This window comes from Thermobia domestica, chromosome 9 (assembly GCF_964235325.1).
Source record: "Thermobia domestica chromosome 9, izTheDome1.hap1.1, whole genome shotgun sequence".
NCBI classification, from domain to species: Eukaryota; Metazoa; Arthropoda; class Insecta; order Zygentoma; family Lepismatidae; genus Thermobia; species Thermobia domestica.
In genome coordinates, this window is record NC_137462.1 from 155,308,693 (window position 1) to 155,330,957 (window position 22,265).

The 22,265-nt window shown below is 35.6% G+C and overlaps 1 protein-coding gene and 1 long non-coding RNA gene across 2 annotated transcripts in view; both read left to right on the forward strand.

The window, feature by feature from the left end:
- The window catches only part of Fas2 (neural cell adhesion molecule fasciclin 2), an 858,867-nt gene that overhangs the window by 346,337 nt on the left and 490,265 nt on the right, over nucleotides 1–22,265 (forward strand). The gene's annotated exons all lie outside the window — the stretch shown is intronic.
- The window catches only part of LOC145695114 (uncharacterized), a 288,189-nt gene that overhangs the window by 264,278 nt on the left and 1,646 nt on the right, over nucleotides 1–22,265 (forward strand). The gene's annotated exons all lie outside the window — the stretch shown is intronic.

The window sequence follows — 22,265 nt, forward strand, 5'->3', positions numbered from 1 at the left end:
CTGAATCAAATGCTGAACTCCAAGTAAACCAACCAACCAATACAGATAAAGAATTCTGACTCGAAACCTTACTTAACTACCCTTCTGGTACCTTGGTAAGATGAATTGATGTAAATTTTTGACAGTATACCTAATCAAATCTTAAGAGATAAATAAAACATAAAAAGAAGTGAAACTTTTACCAGATTTAGGACTCATATAACGCAAGATACGCTGATAACTTTCAGAATGAGTTACCCCACTTCCAACCATTTATTGCCAATAATTACGAGGGCTAGTCAAGAAAGACTTGGACTGATTTTTATTTCTAGGCAATTTATTATTACTCAGCAACAGGCACATGATCCTTTTCAAAGTAGTCCCCGCCCATTTGAATGCACTTTTTCATTCGAGTCTTCCAGTTCTCAAACACGTGTCGCAGGCCATTCTTTGAGAGGTCCTTCAAAACCGCCTCCGATGCCTTCAGAACCTCGGAATTATCGGAGAAGCGGCGTCCACGCAGTCTGGATTTTAGGGCAGGGAATAGAAAAAAGTCGCAGGGTGCGGTAGGCGTCTCCACCATCCTCAAACCTTTGCAACAGCTCCCTGCAAGTCTCCACTCGAACGGCCTTCTGCTCTGGTGTCAGGAGTCGCGGAATCCATCGCGCACACACTCGGCTCATGTGGAGGTGGTCATGCAAAATTTTGAAGGCACTGCCATGAGATATGCGTAGTGCGGCTGCCAGATCGTTGATACTGATGCGGCGATCTTCTCTAACAATGACTGCTGCCGTGTTAATGTTCACCTCAGTAACAGCTGACGCTGATACACCTGGTCCACCAGCTTTCGTGATTGTCATTCGGCCCTCTTTAAACTCTTTGAACCATCAGAACACGGTACTTCGTGGCAGAGCGTCATCTTTGTAGGCTGCTCTCAACATTCCTAGAGTTTCTGTTGCACTTTTTCCCAGGCGATAGCAGAACCGTATAGCTGCAAATTGTTCATCTCGTAATGACTCCATTTCTTCTACAGGCGACTTCTAGAGGCGGCGCAGAACATCATCTGCAATAAAAAGTCGTGGTTACCAAACATGCAATGATTCCTTAACAACATTTTATATATATGCACAGCAAGACCCACCCTACTTGTATGCCAAACTATGAAGCTCCAGCGTTAACAGAACTGCCGGGAAAAAAATCAGTCCAAGTCTTTCTTGACTTGCCCTCGTATTTCTCATTAAATTTATACTAAAGTATTTCCGAACCATAACTTCTTCTGCTGACCGTGCTATTCAAAGTTTTTGGATTCTTTTTCATCCACCATTCTAATGACTTCTTTATACTGGATTCTTTTTCTTTCTCATTATTTGGTACAGATTGTTATTACATTAAAATTTATCTTAGATAAGGTTTTCTTAGATTAGGTTATATTAAGTGAGGTGTGTTTTCCTGCACACTTTCAATATGTCAAAAAATTTGAGGAAAGAATAACAGAAAATACCCGTTAGTTGCATTCCTGAAAGCCGACGAAAAGCACAACCTAAGTAACCACTGAAAATTCACTAAAATAATTTGACGTAAATCACATCATCTTTGCTATAGTAGTAAGTTGAGTATTAGCTGTTCTAGGGGGGTTGTGTATATTTAAAAAGAAAATAAAAAATTTAAAGAGACATCCTTGTATTATAGGATGTTAATGAACTATACTGACAAACTGTAAGAGGTGATTTCTCACATCAAAATAAGAGAAAAAGTTCATATAAACCTATGGCGAAGAGTGCATAGTTTCAGAGCTAATCCTGTCCAAAATCGCGAAAAAGCTAAATTTCAACAGGCCCTATTTTGAATTCCAGAAACTGTGGATGGTGGTCCTTATCAGCGTAAAGGAAGCCACGCATACACATTCCAAAAGTGCATATTTCATCAATTTTCAATAAGTGTACAGGGTGTAATCTCAGATATGCTCTCAATAGAATTTTCAGATATACCCTGATTTCAAGGAGGGTCCAAAGTAGGCAGGAGGTAAGCCTTGACAACAATGGACATCCAGTGTTTCGAAGGGGAGTCGAAAGTGTTATGAACCGGAGGCTCTTTTTATTATTATTATTATTATTATTATTATTATTATTATTATTATTATTATTATTATTATTATTATTATTATTATTAATGTTCGGAATAATGTGCGATGTGATGTATTTCGTCATGGTATAATTCACTTTCTCCATTTATAAGCATGAAAGAAAACATCCCAGCATGCGTTTCCCCAAGTACGAGAGACCGTGTTGCTGATGATCCTCAACACTTCCGACATTGCGCCAAATGATTTCGTGTTCACTGCTATCAAGGCTTATCATCTGCGTACTTTGGACCAATTCAAAATTCGGTTGATGACATGTCTTTGAATTTCACCCTACAGGGAATAAATACTCTGTATACCAATTGAATATTAATGAAATATGCATTTTTGGATTGCGTATGCGTGACTTCCTTTACACTGATAAGGACCACCATCTACAGTCTCTCTAATTCGAAATAGGGCCTCTTGAAATTTGGCTTTTTCGCGATTTTGGACAGCCCTAGCTCTGAAACTATGCACTTTTCCATACAGGTTCATATGAAGTGTTTCTCTCATTTTGATGTGAGAAATCATCTCTTACAGTTCGTCGGTATAGTTCATTAACACCTTATATATTACTATTACGTTATTGATTAAAATTTGTACATGTCTCAAACTCAGTGGGGGACAATTGCCTCTACCTGCGGAAGCTCAACTGGTGCCCCTGTTGTTGATCAATTAATATAATAGGGAAAAAACTAAATTTAAAGATATTTCTAATCCAAGAAACCAACTTTTTTGTAATTTTCAAAGAAAAAGAAAAAATATAATACTTTTTAAAGTATAAGTTAACAACAACCTCGAAGGGTAAGGGGAAAAAAGAAGGAATGTCACAAAACTGTATATTCGAGAAAACGGCGTTTTAATATTGAAAACCGCGTAAAAAAGAACAGGGTTAGTCCAATCTTTTGCCCTTTTTTACATGGATATTTTTAAGTCTACGCATGCATACATATACAGTCAAATAGTACCAAGAGTCACCAACGGATAGGACAAAATACCCGATAAAGCACTCACATGGGCATTCCTTGTTTTTTCCCCTTACCCTTCCTCTTTATATTATTCTTTGGTTATTGCTAAATAGTATCTCTATCCCTTGATTTATGCAACATCAATATAAAGGAGAGGATAGAAAAGAAGAAACAAATATATGATGTAGTAGATAGAGAAAAATTTAATACAAAAGTTATTATATATTACATTTTGGAAGTTTTTGTAATAAATGTCTATATATATATTCATAAAGGAAATAAATTTAATCTTCATTCATGAAGTTTTATTTTTGTGGAGTAAACTGCAGGATAAAATAAAAAGACTTCCATAAACGACAAATTGAAGAGCAGTAAAATCGAATCTTCTCTTTTGTGTTCTTCGACTATAAAATCCAGAAGAAAAACTTTCAATATTTTAAAAATTCTCTTCCAATTTTTTCTTCTTTAACTATTTCGGTCTGCAGTCCTCAACTGAAGTCTTAACGCTAATATAGAAGAATTAAATTTTCTCATAATAGTATATATAGCCCTCGGTGGTTACACTCATTCTTTTGTGACACGGAGGCCACACTGGAGTCCACAGGGCCCCACAACTTTTTTCCTCTTATTATTTTTTTAATTTTTTTTTTAATAATTCTTTTGTGTTTACTGTTCTGTGATAAGTTCTCTTAACCATAAACAATAAATTAGCACTTGTAAATGATTTGGTTAGTAGACTATTATTACAATTTTCATTAACAGTCAGAACAAAAAATTGCGTTTTTTCACTTTGTCAAAAAAAAAAAGTCTTTACACTTTAGGGATCATTTGTAATAGCTAAAATGTATGCATATTATATACCATCATAACAAACACGTGTTATACAAAATGAGATAGAAAAAAAACTCCCATATACTATCTTACGAAGAACGGTAAAAACGGCTCTTTTTCACACAATAAATTTTTAAAACATTGCATATTTTCGAAAAACAATGGTTTTGCATAAGCATAAAGAGCAGTGTCTTACTCCAGTACTTAACAAAACTTGTCGTGAATACATTTTAGTATTTTCTCTAAGTACAGTGTCGAAAACATTACTCTAAAAAGCATATCTAACATCATAGGCAAAAATTTATAAAACAAAATAAACTAACGTTATTTAACTCGAAGCTAGAAAAAATGTAAGAAGCCGGTCCATCCATTAAAGAACATATGTCAATAGAGTGTATTCTCGCGAGACTCGCTTCTTACATATTTGTCACATCATTTTAGGTTAGTTTCCTTTACTGATGGTTACTTATGATGAAGGAAACGTTATTTATAACCTTTTCAGGACTGATAGGGATTTCAAGAAAATCATATACCTTCACGTTGGCGGCTCTAGTACCCCTTCTCATTGTCACAGGGACATGAACGATACTTCGTTGTAAAGCCTATGGAATACAGATTCCAGTGAGCTAACTTTTGTGCCACCAGTGCCAAACCCTTAGAAGAAGATGATCTTTTTTTAAAAATGAGATTTTTTTTTTTTTTGTTTTCTGAAATTTGTGAGAGGCTGGGAACACTGTTACTTGTTGTACGGAGGAAAAAATATTTTCACGTGTACGCCAAACATTGGGTACAATCATGTAAAAAAAATGAAGGGGGAAAGTTCAATACCAATTGAGAAAAAAATCCGAACGTGTTTGGCTAGAGAATCATCCTGTACATATTTTTCTAAATATTTTGGCCTACCTTGACGTTAGCAACCCTAGCGACACCCCTAATTGTCACAGAGACATAAGCCATACCTCGTTGCAAACCTTATGGAACATAGATTCCAACGAAATAACTTTTGTGCCTCCCGTATGCAGTGACACAATGGAACACGTGGAAGCAGAACCGAACTTATGAACGAAACCCATCACTGGTAACGAGGCGTAGATCATTTCTTGAAACGAAACGGCAATCCATGCAGTGGAAAAACTCCTTCATTATCGCGAGTAAAAAGGCACGAAAGCATAAATCGAAAATTAAAGTCATGTTCATTGTGTTCTTGAATATCAATGGCCTACTCGTGATTGAATGAGTACCATTAGGTCAGGCTGTGAATAAGCAGTATTATCAGCAGATTTTGATGAAGCCGCGAGAACATGTGAGAAAAAAAAACGTCCTGTTATGTAAGAACAGTGAATGGATCTTGCATCACGACAATGCTCCTTCGCATACTGCTTTAACCGTTAAGCAGTTTCTGGCAATTAAGAAAACTGCAGTGTTGGAATAGCCAACTTATTCGCAGGATGTGGCACCGTGCGATTTTTTTCTTTTTTCTGAATATGAAATCCGTCTTCAAGGGCAACTTATTTTCAAACTGTGGAAGAGATGAAGCAGAAAATAGCAGCGGTACTCAAGAGTGTAACACCTGAAGATTTCCGTAAGTGCTTCTAAAAACGGAAACTTTGTATGCAAACGTATATATAGAGAGAGGGAAGGGGAAATATGTTGAAGTAATAGAAAAAAAATATTTTTAATTGATTTTCCGTTTTAAGAATATGAATCATCTCAGCTCTTATCTTTCAATTAATGTTGCCCAAGAGACGAGACGAAACGAGACGAGTTTATTTATTTATTTATTTATTGCAACGGAACAGAGTACTACCACAACTGAATGCACCTCTCTTGGTAGTACATTTTGAGGTTTTAAATAGAAGAAAACATTTTTTAAAAAATTTGTTGTATTCATTTATATCATTAAGATTGTAATATTAAAGAAAAGGAAGAACAAAGTATTTATTTTCTTCCTTCTAGGCGCATAAATTGCTTCTGGATTAAAAAAAAAAAAAAAAAAGAGCGAGAATTGGAAATTTCAAAGAATGATGCATCTGGCTCTCTCTTTTTGTTTAATTTTAAAAAGTGTAACATTAGAAAAGACAGAAAATAAGACCGAGCGAGAGATGTTGTGGGAACATGTATAACAGCACTCTCTCCTTACCCTCCAACCTTCCCTTTTCCCATCCAATTCCCCTCCCCCTATCCACAAAAAAATAAAATAAAAGACATGAAGATGTTTTCTTTCTGGTGGTATTTTGCAATTTTTTGAAGACAGAAAATTTTCTTGTATTCAAGACCTCGTCTTTTCCATTATACCCACCACCCTTCATTTCATTCATTTTTTTTTTCTTTCTTGCATCCGAGATTTTCATGAATGTGGCAATTCTAGAGTTGATTTATTGTATAGACAGTCTTCAGCGGCATTTTACATATACGTGTGTGTATATATATATAGTACTGCATACAGGCTTACTATTTCTGCTACTACCAAAATGGTTTGTATTGCAGTGAATAATGGATATTTCCTTTTTCGTTTCTTATTTTATTTGTTCTAGAAGAAATTTAGCAGAAAACTGACATTTTTTGAGAATCGTACAGAAGTAGCAAAACCATAGAACGATATGTCTTCCAGAAAATTGCAGTTTGCCTGACACCACATTTCCTTCTGAACATCTCATATCCACTGTTTCCTACTTTCTTTTCTATTATTATTATTATTATTATTTTTTGTTTCATTCTGAGTCTTCACGTGTACACGAGAAAGGTAGGATCAAAATAGAATATATCTTACCGAACTCCTGAAGTGTTGTAAAAATAAAAGAGTTAATAGAAATGTATTAGATGGGAATGTTATTATTATCCATGGTCTATACTACGTCGTTGGATTGTTGTCACTTATTGCAATTTATTTTATTACTTTCTTTTGAGTGTACCTAATACTATACCTTCAAAAAGTTGTGAAATCTTCATTTAAAAAAAAAAAAAAAAAAACGCTGTGCAGACGGATGATAAATGAAAATGAATGTGTATGAAAGATTGATAAGTATAATATAGCATGAAATTGGAGAATCCCAAAAAAGCTCATGGATACGATGTTGTCTACCACAAGCTTACATGACCTGAGACCGAAACAGGGCCCCTTTCGTAAGAGCTGAGCTGTCCCTAACACATTGTGCTCTCCCGTTATATCTCAAAAGTTTTCAAACATCAATTCATGTTTTTTTCAATTTTTAGTTTCTGGCCATGTTTCTAGTAACGAAATAGCTATAGTACGAACATTCTTTTTGGTCCAGTTTTTCTAGATTTGATTCACTGTAGGTACTTCAATAATTTATAGTGTTGAATCAGCGCTCTCATAACTAATATTGAGTGGGTTGAATAAATAATTACTGGACTGTACTTGAGAAATGCTGGCAATAGTGGCGTTGAGAGATAGAGCACTTTCCAGTTGAAAGTTCTGCAACACATTACTATTACTGTTATTATTATTGGTAGTAGTATGAGGAAGAGGAGGAGAAGGAGGAAGGGGGTAAACAATGAAACCAAATTCTTTCAAGAAAACAGTTCCTAAATTTTATAATAGTCATCCATCAATACTATCCTTTGTTTTTTCTTATAGATAATTGAAGATATCCTACAGCCAGTCCTGTTCAATAACTAATAATGCTTGAATAACAGTGCTTCCTGTAGTTCGATATCTTCTTAAGACCGGACAAGTTACCATTCTTGCAACTGGGTGAGATAGGTCTTGGTTACAGACGATGGGTGAGAAACAGTTGAGTTACATCAAAAATATTATTTTATGTGAATAATCATCCTGCTTAATGTGTGACATCCATCTCTAAATTATCCACGCAATTCGTCCTTTTAAACGCGCATAATGGTTCTGATCTAGGAGGATTGTCTCTTGTACGAAGAATCCCTGGTTCGATCCCGATCATGTAAGTTTCTTGTGGAGAATTTCATGTTCGTGGATTTTCTCGGGGCTCTCCTGTTTTCTCCCACACTCTAATTCCACCTGTTCATTCGTAATCATCCACCTATTTGTTCCAGTAGCTTGCAGAGCATAAACATAAGGTGTTAAAAATTTTCATTTTTTCTGATCTCTCTCTCTCTCTCTCTCTCTCTCTCTCTCTCCCTATATATATATATATATATATATATATATATATATATATATATATATATATATATATATATATATATATATTGCCGTATCCAAAGGAAGCTATAGTCCCTCCCCTTGACGCTGAGGTGTACACTGGATAAAATGGGCTTCAATCCTGCTAATAACTAAATAAAACGACAAAATATGGTTTAGCCTCTCCCTTGATCATATCCTGGAATCATATATATAACTCAGATCACGATGTTGATTGAAGCATGTTATTTTCGTATGAATTATTCACTTTTTATACGCAATTGTAGTTGTAGGGTTGCCCACAAAGCGAGAGAGAAAACAAAATCTTCATTACGAAATATGAGAGACGAGACAGGGACTCCCACATGGCTATATGATTAGGGTACGCAGTACCTTTGGCACAGGAGGCCCCGGTCAGATTCCTGATGGGAGCTCATGTGATTGGGTTCCACGTTAAATTGTAGGTTCATGCTGTATAATTTCAAGAGATTTCTGCCGAAAGGACTTGGAATAAACGGAAGAGTAAAAATAATACTACGAACAATGGCGGATCTAGAAGCTAAAAACTGGAGAAGTGGCCATCGGAACAGAGACTATGATAGGTATATCATGAGTTTACTATGAACTTTCAAAAATATATAAATAATAGTTTAAATTATTTTTGTCACTCAAAGACTGGAGGGCCCCGGGCTAGATCCGTCCGTGTTGCCACGTTTGGCCTAATCCTCGTTTCGCCTAACCAATTATCTGACACTTTCACGACAGATAAATGATAAGATTTTTGTCCGCCATTTTAGGCAAAATAAGGATCCTCGTTTGGCCTAATCCTCGTTTTGCCTAAAACGATGGCCTATAAAAAAAATCGCGGAAACAAAATTGGAGGGAAATTACAAGAGAAAATTCCCTAGAAGTATTAAGAAATGCAAAATATATAGTTTCACCAATAACTAACTAACTAACTCTATGGCCTATAGAACCCGGAGGTTCAATGCCGCGTTCACAAAAGCTCTCCATTGACTTCTATCGTTAGCTAACTGCATCCAGTTTCTACTTTGTATTCCAATCTCTGCGAGATCCATCTTAATATTGTCCTCCCATCTGCGCCTAAGTCTTCCTAATGGTCGTTTTCCGATTGGTCTTCCAGTCAAGACTTTGAAAGCGTTTCTACTTTCTTCCATCCTAGCTACATGACCTGCCCACCCGAGCCTCCTAAATTTGGTGATCCTAAGAATGTTTAGTAAACCGTATAAATTTTGTAGTTTCTCGCTATGAAATTTCCGCCATTCCCCATTTCTGTTCTTCTTGGGTCCGAATATTCGTCTCAGGATCTAGTTCTCAAATACTTTCAGTCTATGTTGTTCCCTCAGAGTAAGTGACCTTGTTTCGCAGCCATACAAAACAACAGGCATTATTATCGTTTTGTATATTTTAAGCTTCAAATTCCTCGACAGAATTCGCGACGACAAATGATTTTGAACCGAATAGTAACACGAATTCCCTGCTTTTAGTCGACATTTAATTTCTCCGTGAATATGATTTTCCTCTGTTAATATTGATCCTAGATATTTGAAATTATCCACTTTATCAAAAGTATTATTTAATATTTTAACGCATCCATAATTTGCTGTATTCTGGTCCCGAGTATAGTTTCAAACGAGGATAGTTTCACAATGAAAATAAAAAGTAGTTGATTAAGAAAATTCAAAATGTAATGCATTGGGACGACAAAAGCATAAGTGAAGCAGAGACGTATAAAAAACTACTAGAATATGAAGAATACTTGTTTATCTGGAGCTCCTTTCCTATGTGTTCGTGCACAGCTGACTTTAATGTACTTCAGAACATTTTGCAATAAAGAACACAAATACTGAAAGTAGTTAAAGAGCTTTGAAATCATTTCCTACGTTTGAGTAAATACTGAAAAATAGTTAATGTCATGTAAAATATACTTGCTAAAAAAAAGCCTTTACAGTAGATTATGTGACTAAATAATTACATAAACAATAGATACATTTGAAAAAAACTTTGAGTTTAACGTCCCACAATTATGCCCTTCAGGCTAAGGGAGACGAAATAGATACATTTGAATTGAATGAAATACCACGCTCAAGCGCACCTTACAAACATATTGCCAGCGGAGTGATTTGTCACAAATCACATTTCGATTAAAGTTGTCCATTGTTATGAACTAATTCAGATACTTCTTGTCAGATCTATCTCAATATATTTACTAATTTTATATTAATTAAAATTATAATGAATTACAATAGCATCACTTATAATGCATGAACAGTTTTTTTTAATAAAGTGTTGAAGCTGATATTGTGAAAGAATGTGTATTTGTACTGTCGCCCACATTAAAGACTGACAGTGACTGATCTATTATTGATTGATTGATTTTATATCGACACCAACGGACCACAAGAACCATTGAGAGAGCAAGGAGCCGAGCCTGTGGACATCAGTCTTGATCATCGAGGAGTATCAGCTTTTGAGCCCATACGTCGAAATGAAGGTATTCCTATCAATATCCTAAACACCTTCCCTCACCCAGTCTCTCTCTTCTAAGAAATCCTTCTGCGAATTCATTTCTAGATAATTATGCCTTTTCTTCAGAGGATAGCTGTCCGATCTTAGAGCTAGAATTCCCTTTTTTTTTCTTTCTTCTTACGGCTAGCGTGTAAGAGGTGTTTTTGCCGATTTTTCCTCCCTCTTACTCACCCTTTTCAGTATGAAATCCTCAGCAAAACCCACAATAAAATATCTTCTACATCCACATAAGAACGAAACAAACAGAAATGTAAAATACATATTCCGGTTTATACTCACGCAAACTATATTTCCTTTAAGAAATTGTTTAGCAGTAAGTATTGTTTAACAATATCAGATATTTGAAAACAAACTACAAACTATAACACTCATGTTTAAACGAAATTAGTAACAGGAAATAAACTACGTGTAACTTATTATTTTTCTCTCATCTCAAATATAGCCACTATACACACTGTGAAAGCATTAAATTTAAATGAGAGGTATATCTAATAAGCTGTCCTCAAAATGGTAAGGAAAAATAACCTAACACAACTCTCAAAGCATTTTCTAAATTACAAATTAGTTATGGTTAAATCAAATATTTCTCAGTTGTTCATATAGTAGGGAATATTCTTTCCAAATTTCCCTCCAGTTTTATTTCCGCGATTTTTTTTATAGTCCATCGTTTTAGGCAAAACGAGGATTAGGCCAAACGAGGATCCTTATTTCGCCTAAAATGGCGGACACAAATCTTATCATTTATCTGTCATAAAAGTGTCAGATAATTGGTTAGGCGAAACGAGGATTAGGCCAAACGATGCAAGATCAGATCCGTCACTGACTGCGAAAATAACAGTAACCAAGGCTGAACCTGATTGGTTGAAGTACCCCGGAGGGGAATTACGTAGATGTGGGGAGATTTTTCTCTCCGGGTCATCCCTGAAATCATCACTAAGTCCACGTCTCGTAGCCTCATTGCGGAAAGGGCTCTAAAATTTCAATCAAACCAACGAGCCTTTTTTCAACAGAAATAGATGCTTCCCAAGACGAGACATAATTTTATAATTTTCAGGGCTCCTTTTCGAGACGAAATCGTCGTAACTTTTGTTTCGTAGTCACGCTAATTTTAGTTGCTAATTAAATTAATTTTTTATGAGTTTTTTTTTTCTTTTAAACCCGAACAGACTCCTTAAAATTAATTTGACGTAGTTTGCGTCACAAACTTGTCTGTTGGCACTTTTGTATTTCTAGATTTTAAAAGTACAAGCAATCTATATGCAATTGAAACTTAAGATTTTATAACCGACAGCTTCAGAGTTCTACGAATCTTACAGAATGCAGTGTAACATGAAATTGGAAGAAATGTTGGTAAGAAAACCACGTTTCGCTCTTGGAGATTATGTGAGTCCATCGTGAAAGAAACAGAAACAGAAAAGATTGACGTAAGAGTTGTTTATTTTACAAGAGTGAGTTATCTAATTTTCTTTTTCTTCACGTACTTTTTTTTTCCGGCATGAAGTACGACCGAACCACAAAACACCAGATAACAGCACATCCGTTAACCACTTGAGAGTGTTGTTAGGCTGTTGGTGGTGGCATGTTGCTGAAGTGAGGGCACCACGGAGAAGATCAACTTCAGCAGCTTATAAATGCAATCATTCAGCAGCTCAGTTAGTGGCTGTTAGTGAATTAAGAGCTTTGAAAGGCAGTTAGTTGCCTCTTTTCATCAAAGTCCTTTGATTTTTTCTCCCCTTTTCTTCACACCACATCCCACTGAAGAAATGTTAAATAGGTTTCTGTTGTCAAAGGAAATAAAGTATTTAATTTATACGGTATTTCGCTTGGAAGTGTGAAAAGATTCGTTGTAGTATTTTCAAGATAATGTTAAACGTCAAAATAAATAACAAATGCGAGTGAGGAACACGTGCATCTTGTTATATTATTATTATTATTATTATTATTATTATTATTATTATTATTATTATTATTATTATTATTATTATTATTAAATTAGAGAAAATATTTCTACATAATGTAGTAATTGAATCCCAAAAAAACGTTTCAATACATGTATGTCTATGACATATTTTATTCAGGGTAGCCAGCTGGCATGATTGAATGGTATAAGCTATTTGACTGGTGATTCCAAGACCTCTCTGTTAGGGACTAAACAATAATTAGTAGATAGGTGTTGAATATTATAGTTTGCGTAATATTAAGAGTTTGTTCAGGTGAGCAGGAGATGTTCGAATTAAGTCTCTCACTCAGACTAGGAGATGAGATGAGAGACAGGTATTGATTGTTATTTGGATGTTTTCGCAAGATACATCCTTCTTTAGGACTAATAGGGTAAAGAGGGCTTCCACGAAATGAGAAGACCGCCTGACTACTGGGGGATATGAAACCTAAAAATGAAGCCATAATGCCGTGGGGAAGGAGAGGAGATTTAGGATAGTAAAGGTTTAATGTGCTGATACTAGCTTGTTATATTTATTTTGTGTTTGTTTTTAATGTTTTTTGCTTAGTTAAAAATCATTCATAGATACTCAATCTAGGTAAATATAAATAAATGTGGTTTATAGTTTAAGTTAGTAGGTCTATCGATTTTTCCCTTGTGGTGGACACTGTGTGCCTGTTTTTTTTTTTTTTCTTTTTTCTAGTTATCTCTCATTTCCCACTTCTTCAGCTGTGCGTAATCGCGAGATATTAAATAATAATAATAATAATAATAATATAATCAGTGTGCATTTATGATTTATATCGTCTTAGTCTGTTGCAGGTTCCAATCCCTCTTAGGACACGGGTGCGGGAAGAATCGTAGAACGTAAAAAAAAAAAATCATTTAGGATTGTAGGCCTATTTAGTATATGCATTGAAACCTCGAGGCTCACCACCACATTTTCTGAATAAAAATGGACAACTTACAGAACTATAAAAATGTTGCGCATAACCATCTTCCTGATTTTTATAAATGATCACCATTTTAGAACTGTTCAAGCTATAAAGAAAAATGGCCATTTTAGTAGATGGTAGATATCCTTCGTTAAGAATCTTATGCTAGTGATTTAAAGGACCAAAGCTAAATGGGGCCTTCATTAAAACGATAATACGAGTATACACAAAATAACTTTGATTAAGTAGAGGTCACTTATGTTTTAGAACAAGAAGAAATGAAATGAAAATCTGTTTAATTTCGCACATATAATGAAAAACACTGGTATTGTAAATCTACGTTTCCCAAGCTGTGGTCCGCGGACCACAAGTAAACTTTGATGTCTGCCCCCTTAGACATTAACCCAAAGTAGATTTAAAAAAAAAAGTATAATTCAACCAGATTGCATATCACACACTATAGTTGAAAATCTGAAGCAGGTATAGATTATATAATTGAAGAAGTTAGAGATTACGTTAATGCATGACAGATCATTTATATCTAGTGATTATGCCAGTTGGTTATGTGAAAGCAGCTCGTTAAGATGTGTCAGAATGCCAAAAATGGAAAGTGATGCGCTTGGGGCATTGTCAAACATGGGCCAAAAATGATTCATGGTCATAGAATAAATGAGTCCAATTTTTTGGTGTACTGTATCAAAGCGGATTGCCCAAAATGTTCACATGGAATGGTCAAACGCGCGTGTGAAGGCAAAATGGCGTCAGATCGTGAAAAGATCGTAATCCCCAGAGAGACTACCAACGAATTTCACGTAGTGCTGTCCACGAGATGAAAGCCGATACTGGAAGCCTATTTTAAATTCGAGACGAAACAAGGAATTTCATGAGTCTCATAGGCTACACTAGTCCACCAAATTCTTAGATCTCAAACACTATTTTAGTACAAATTGAAAAATGATTCTATGAATACAATGAAGAGCATTTATCAGTGTTTAAATATACACATCTCTTTACACAATATACTCAAATAAATAAATATGGTTTAAATGTTATATCACATCTTGTGGACATTCGTGATGTGAAAGGATTCTGGTAATTTCTTGATGAAATTAACAAATAACGAAAGAAAGTAAATTTTGAATTTACAAAACAAAACGAGGAGAATCTAAACGAGACGAGACTCTTACAAAATTTACGAGGCGAGACGAGACGAGAAAATTTTATTTCTCGTTTCATTTCGTTAGCAACACTATGTACTGATGAACAAGTGGTTTCAGTTCAGCTCGGTGTGGCATACCTGCAACACGTGAAATTATTTCCAAACAGATGCTACGTTGTTATTCAGAGCAAAAACGTTGGTATCTGGTACGGTGATGGATTATTATTATTATTATTATTATTATTATTATTATTATTATTATTATTATTATTATTATTATTATTATTATTATTATTATTTGGTTCGGTATGCCTATGAGTAAATATTTATTGTTACATGGTAGGCTTCAATACTCGTGAGAAGCGGGACTACTGTTGAGAAGATGAAATGTCTCCCACACAGTGATTAATTAAGGGAATAGCCTGGGAGGAATCCTCTTCAGAAGTATGAAATTCCTCCGGGATATATGCTCAACATGAGTTATCAGTATTTGTACTGTATTACCCCCCTCCCTGTATATTGAAAGTTCCACGAGGAAAATCTGAAATCACTAGTAGTCTCGCAGATTGAGGAAGCAATGGTAATCCTATTCAATCCACATAGTTGGGCACAACTTTAGCTTTTTAACACCATGTCTAAGTAAAATGAAAAACAATATTTTCTTTATTGCGTTTGCAGTTTTTGACTACATCGCGGTAACCTATGTACTGTATCAATCGTAAACTATAGTAATATACCGAGAATGGGAGAATTTCCTTCAACTTTGCTACCCAAGAAGGAAAGAAACATCTTTGTTCAGAACATGGGAAAAAAATCAGCGTTACTAAAGACGGAGCTATATCTTTCTTCAATCGATAACTTGTGTTGTTTTTGGTTTGAGATTCAACCTTCAATTGGGGCAGTTTCAATCAGTGAAGATAACAATGAAAATCGAAGGTTTTTTTTTCTTTGTTCCTACTGGAAAAACTTCCTCTTGATCTTGGATGTTGTTGGAGCAACAGAGAGAACCAGAGACCAACCATCTCGTTGCGCAAGTAGGTCAGTAGGCACAGCTGCCGAGTATCGACCGATTCTCTCTTCTATCTGTGCTGTTAGGGGTTGAGTTTGCTCTTGGCGCGCTTTTGTCATAACTGCAAGATGCAAAAGAAACCAGAAAAACATGTAGGGAAACAAAATAATAATAATAGTAATAAAAAGTGCAGCCCGAAGAACCGCACTGTCCTTGATTGTTTGTGGTTCTGCGTTTCTTTCTTCTGTATTTTCCAATTTCAATAACAGCACTTACATTAATTATGTCCGGCCTCATTCTTTGATATTAAAATCATTAATTTTACGAACGCTATATTTAATAAAATTAATGTTCGAAACAATAAAAGTGGATAGTGATTAGTCGAAAAGCTAACTGCAATTACCTAGATATTTTTCTCTACTAAATTATTATTATTAGAAACAAGAGAGTTTCAGCTCACATTATAAAGCGATGGTATACTTCTAAGCTGTATGAAATCAGTACTAAAACCGGAAGTAATAGATCTATACCATAACTTCCGGTTCAATAGAGGAATAAGGTCATAGATGGAGCCTGTTCTTGCGGTATAGAATCCATATAAAGGAAAAGAAACTGGAAATTGTAGATTTTTTTATCACTTTCGGTTTCAATAGACGGAGGCAATTCGAGACGAAAGGGACGTTAAACCCATATCAAAAAGAAATTTCTCGCTATCTCTTAGGCGATAGAACCTATTTTTGGGGTGCTGAGTCGATTAAAAAAAAAGTTTTTGGTCTGATATTGGCGGAAAGACGGACGAATAAGCAAGCCATTCTACAGGCCTATAGACTTCCCGTACTGTACTTATGCATAGTATAGTTTGGAAGGTTTTTTTTTTCTTTCTTTTTTTTTAGAGTTCACGCGGTGGCTGAGTTGTAGAGCATTCACCTCCGGTGCTTGAGGTCCCTGGTTCGATCCCACTCGCGCCGTGTGGACTTTGTGGTGAACAAACACCATGCTCGTGGGTTTCCTCGGGGTTCTCCCGTTTCCTTCCACTTTCTTCATTCCACCATTTCATTCATATCTCATAATCACCGTCTCCTTTAGCCTAACTGGTTATATCTGTGGGACGTAAAACTCAAAGATTTCATTTCATTTTTTCAATATATATCCGAAAAGCATGAGCTCCGTCGGGAATCGAATCCGGGTCTCCCTCGCCATAGGCGCGTATGCTAACCGCTTAGCCACGAAGGAGCTCCAGGTGTTGAAAACAAATTTTATTTGAACAAAAAAAACACGTAATGTTCATGACTCATACTATTGTTCCCTTTTCTTTTTTTTCTTTCTTTTCCTCCAAACTATTTTAGAATTTTATCTGTCTTCGAGCTTTTGTTAATTTCATATTCAATGAATAAAATTGCTAAACTGTTCAAAGGTTCTTCCTGAATTGATGATCTCAAGTAAGTTTTGAACAGTTTGAATTTGACAAAACTGGTCTCTCAAGATACCATAACAGCTGAGATTGTCGAGAACAACGTATATTGCAATGTATTCGTGTGTATATTTGACAACCAGTGGTTGTCTCTAGCGCGAGGATCGATTGGAAGCAATCGGTCCAATTGGCTTAAATCTGGCAGTGCACCAACCACTTTTAAATATCTAGTAATCTCCCAAAGTAATCAAACAATACGTTCATACACACGGAGAAGAAAGTATTTGACATTTGACAAATCTTCTTTTCCCAATAACTCGGGAACAAATTAATTAATTTTGATCTTTTTGTCGTTATCCTTAGAATAGTTATAATTTGATAACTTGCCAAAATCGGTACTCTAATAGATTTATTTATTCTTGAGTTATTAGGAAAAGAAATTTTGTGAACTGAAGAATACTTTCTTTCGTGATTGTACCATATTGTGACTAAGTAATGTTAAGATTAAACCAAACATTTCTAACCATACATTTAGAAGAACGTGTCAACCCTTACTTAAGAGGCCTCATCACTGCGAAATTAAAATACCGCTAATTTTACAGTAATCATATAATATCTTCAAATAGATAAAAGATAATCGAAAAGTGGAACAAGACCTCCCTAAGACACTATTATTTTGCGTGAAATACCGTTATTACGACTCATTTATCTGCTTTCGATTTCTAGCCATTTAGAAAAGCTGCATTTATTTTCGCGTTTCTAAATAACAGCAAACGAAAAGGTACTAGGTGACTCATGTAAAATAACATCGTCTAGGGAGGTCTTGATCCATTTTTCGATTATATTTTACTATTTGAAGATATCAAATAATTACTGTAAAATTAGCGGTATTTTAATTTCGCAGTGATACAGACTCTTAAATACCCAACAATAATGACTTGTTTTTGTTGTTGTTGCTTTTCGTGCTTTCCGTACTTTATTGCCCTGTATTTTGTTTTCGTTTTATCATTTTGCGTATATGTATGACGTCAAAATAAATCACAAAATATAGAATCTAGAAACCCAATGTAAAATCATTAAGAGCCTTCCTGAACTGTCACTAGAAAATAGATCAAAAGTGCTGCAGTACTGCACCAAATAACAGAAGCGAGAAGATAAATGCTTTTCTGTATTGTAAGTTTCCTGTCGTGCGACGGACGGAAACTGAATCTGGTGAAACGAACGCTGAATGAAATGTTGGCTTGATAGAAAGCGAATAGTTTTCAATGAAATTGGCCTCAAAATTTAAAAAATTAAAAAAAAAAAAAAAATAAAAGTGGAAAAGCTTTACAAACATTTGTAAAGAGAGCAAAATGCTGTGCTTGACTTGTGAAGCATCATCATTGGTGTGTGCCATAGCGCATCGTATGAAAGAGTTCGTGGTACAGATTTCACAGTGTTTCCTGTGGATCAATGCTAAGAATGATGAATTGGAATAACTAGACCATTACGGCATTTTTTAAAACTAGAGGATGAAGGGGAAAGGTAGACGGGATCTTTAGAAAAAGATAATTCAGAGAACTGATTAGTGGAGACCTGAGATCTCCTGTGGCTATATTGTTAGCGTTAGCAGATGCTGTAGAAATCTTTCACTGCGGCAAGCGCAATTAGCTCTTGTATCGGGATAAAAATAAATAAATAAATAAATAAATTAAAAAGTGAGTATTGTCTAAAATCAATAGAAACAAGCCCTGCTTAATAAATAAATAAATAAATAAAATTACTTGAAAATCCGTAAAAGCAATTTCTACCCTTCGAGTTGTATGGATATCTTAAGTTTGTAATTCTAACGCAAGGAGAACGTATTCTAGAGGTCTTCGAAAGAAAGAAAGAAGAAAAGTTTTGATAAAATTACTAGGTACGAAAAGAGACGAACAATTTTGTGGATTTAGAAAGTTAAAATAATGTTTATCTTCATGATAGCTTTTGTTTTTTAAGTTGGAGATATTTAAGAGAGGCGGGACACGTCATTTGCTTAGAAAATACAGAATCACTGGCGGATCCGGGGGAAGGGGTGATCGGGGCAATAACCCCTCCAAAACAGGAAACTTTCTTATTTTGTTATACCTAGATATATAAATAAAATCCATCCTAGAGTTTGGAGCTCTTAAAAATAGCTCTTAAGTAGTAGTATTACAACCCCCCCCCCCCCAGAGGTCCGTCCTGGATTCGCCCCTGCACAGAATCTATAGAGCACTATTCGGGAAGCATCTTCGGGTAGACCAATGGAGCATACGTATAAAGTAGATTCTTATGGAAATCGATTAAGAATAACCTTGACCGAATTGGCTTGCCACAGGATTATTATCAAATGTCAATGTTCTGTTTCTGTGGCGATGAATTTACAGATTCATTGCGTCATACATTCGGTCATTGGACCAATTTAGTGAGACAAGAAACATTTTGTAAATAAGCGTCCTAGCGGTACTTGCCTAACGTTCAGCTTCGTTGTTCGTATTTCTCACTAAGCATTCATTTTAGCAAGCCTAGTTGGGAATGAAGCATACATTAATAATACATATGACAACGCTGGAAAACGCAGGAAGCCACTCTTCATGCATGTTTGAAGAATAATTATAGCGCGTAATTGTGTTATTATAAGACTGGCGCTTGTAGTGGTTACGCCACCAACCGCTGAAATGTGTTTCTTTCCCCTGTACACCATATAGTGTGTATTGCTCTGAATGTGAGAAGTAGCAATTGATAAATTGTATGAACTTGCTTGCTACTCGTGCGACAGCTAAACGTGTTGTTCAACACAAACACCCAGAGAATAGGAATGTGCTTTGCTAAGCTCAGATTCTTAACCTTGCCTTGTTTCATGATTACTTCGTTTCATGGTATTTTGTAATACATGTACTGTTCCGTGTAAGTTTTTCACATCACTCTGCTAAACATTATACTTATTGCTTATACTTGTTATCTTGTTGAATGTACCTGTACTCGCACGCCATCTATGAGTTTCTTTAAGAAGCAGTTGGAGTAATATGGAATTACATAGCTCGTCTACAATGACTCAATTGTCCGTGACTGAAATAATTGTGTAATTTTAATACGCTTTTGTAACATTGCGACCCAATATCACCGGCATTGACTATATAACGTTAGTTAATGTGATGTATAGTGTCCTTCAGTAGCGAGGCTACCTAAGACGTGGACTTACAGTTTTAACGTGGGATCCGATTATGCGGACTACAAAATAAAGTTGAAGAGTTAATCACAATTTTGGGTTATATCTCATTAACTATACTGCGAATTGTTATATTGCCAGTGTCATAATGAAGAGTTACATGAGAGAATATTTCAGTATCAATCTGACTTCAGCGGCTGGCGTGATTTTCGTTCAGCATAAATTCTTAGGTTTGCGAGATATATTTTTTTTCTATCTTTTCGAAAATTACGCATGGGAATTTTATATAGACGTATTTTAATTTCTTCAATTCAGTGACGCGTACCGATTGGTATATGTCTGTCTTTGGACAATTTTTCTTTTTCGTTAAACGGTAATAATATTGTAGAATTACTAAAATAATTATGAATTATGACAAAATTATTGTGTTTCAGTTATTTCTACTGAGGGCACGAGTCAGGTCAAAGGTAATTTTATCGAGTCGAGTTCCGAACTGAGTCATTGTTTTTTAGGTCAAGTTTCGTTCGAGGTGAATCTAGTTAGGTAAATTGCTCGCTTGCTCAGCTCGTTTTGACTCGTTTTGAAATCATGGCCTGATTAAACTGGAAGGAGGAAGTCATAAGAAATGTAAGCAGTAATGTGGAATATTTTTAATGTTGGTCACGAGAGAAGACACTGCTCGCATCTCGTGTCGTCTCGATAACGAAATAACAACAGATTTTTATAACAAGCTTAGTTCAGCTCGGGTCAACTGAGTCGATCGCTCGAGCCGGGGTTCGGCTCAAATGAGCCGAGGGCTAGAGCCGGCTCTGTTGGGTGAACTGTTGGTTCGGTTCGGCTGGTTAGTGAATGAGCTGTGAGCATAGCTGCTCGAGCCGTTGACAACCCGAAACCGGGACAGAGCAGTTTTTAGCATGTTTGGCCGACGACCTATAACTTTTAACAATTTTTGTCTCAAGTCCGAATACTTCCTCCTCCGGAACTCAAACCCAGAACCACGTGAATGATGTTCTTACCTCCTAGACTTCACGACTACAGAGGTCGGCAGCCAACTGGCTTTTTAGTATTCAGATACAAACAGCCTGACCGCCTGTCTTTCATGTTTATACACGGTGTTATCATAATAATAATAATAATAATCCGTAGTAGTAGTAGTAGTAGTAGTAGTAGTAGTAGTAGTATCATTGGTAATAATTGATAGAGAATACTTGAAGAGAGTACTTGAAACTACACACAGGATTTGTCTCGTTTTGGCTCCACTCGACTCGAAACTCGACCCGTCGAGTTTGGAGTCGATGTGGAGAAAATTTTTGAGTCGGGTTTCAAAAACAACTCGCTCGAACTCGCTCGTGCCCATCCCTAGTCATTTCTGGAAAATCGTCCGAACTTACCCCAAGAATAAATTACCCATTGTTGATTTCTTTAAGGAAAATTACGTACGTGCCACATTGTAATGAATAAATTAATATCTTTTTAAAGTCAATATTAATTTATAAAATACTGGTAGAAATAATATCTAATGAGTCTTTCTCGGAGGAAAAAAAAAATGCCTCCAAGAGTAAACTAACCCTTGTTTTTTTTTTTTTTCATATGAGAAATAGGTTTGTGTAATATTATAGAGTCGTTAATGAAATACTGATTTACTAAACACAAGCTACATCGTTACAACTGTTTTCTAGGAAAAATATTTCCTATCGTTGCTCCACAATAAACTACTCTTAATTTTGGGTGTAGCGAGAAACACCCACCTAGCGAAATTCGTAGAGTTATTGGGCCTTATGCAGAGTCATTTTGACGTATGATTAGCGTCATATTCAAGGACTGACTACTGCAGGAAACATGTTAGTCGAAATCTTTAGTATGACACTAATCACGCGTCAGAATGACTTTGCATAAGGCCCATTGTGTTTAAAATTTGGCCTGGATAGTTACTGTAGTTGCGTAATAGATAGTTCTCTAGGCGTATGTACGATACCTCAAGACAAATACACGTATGGAAATTTAAAAAAAAAAAAAAAAAAAAAAAAAAATCAGGGGCCGTGAAACATGGAAATCCGTCGAAATCTCTGATTC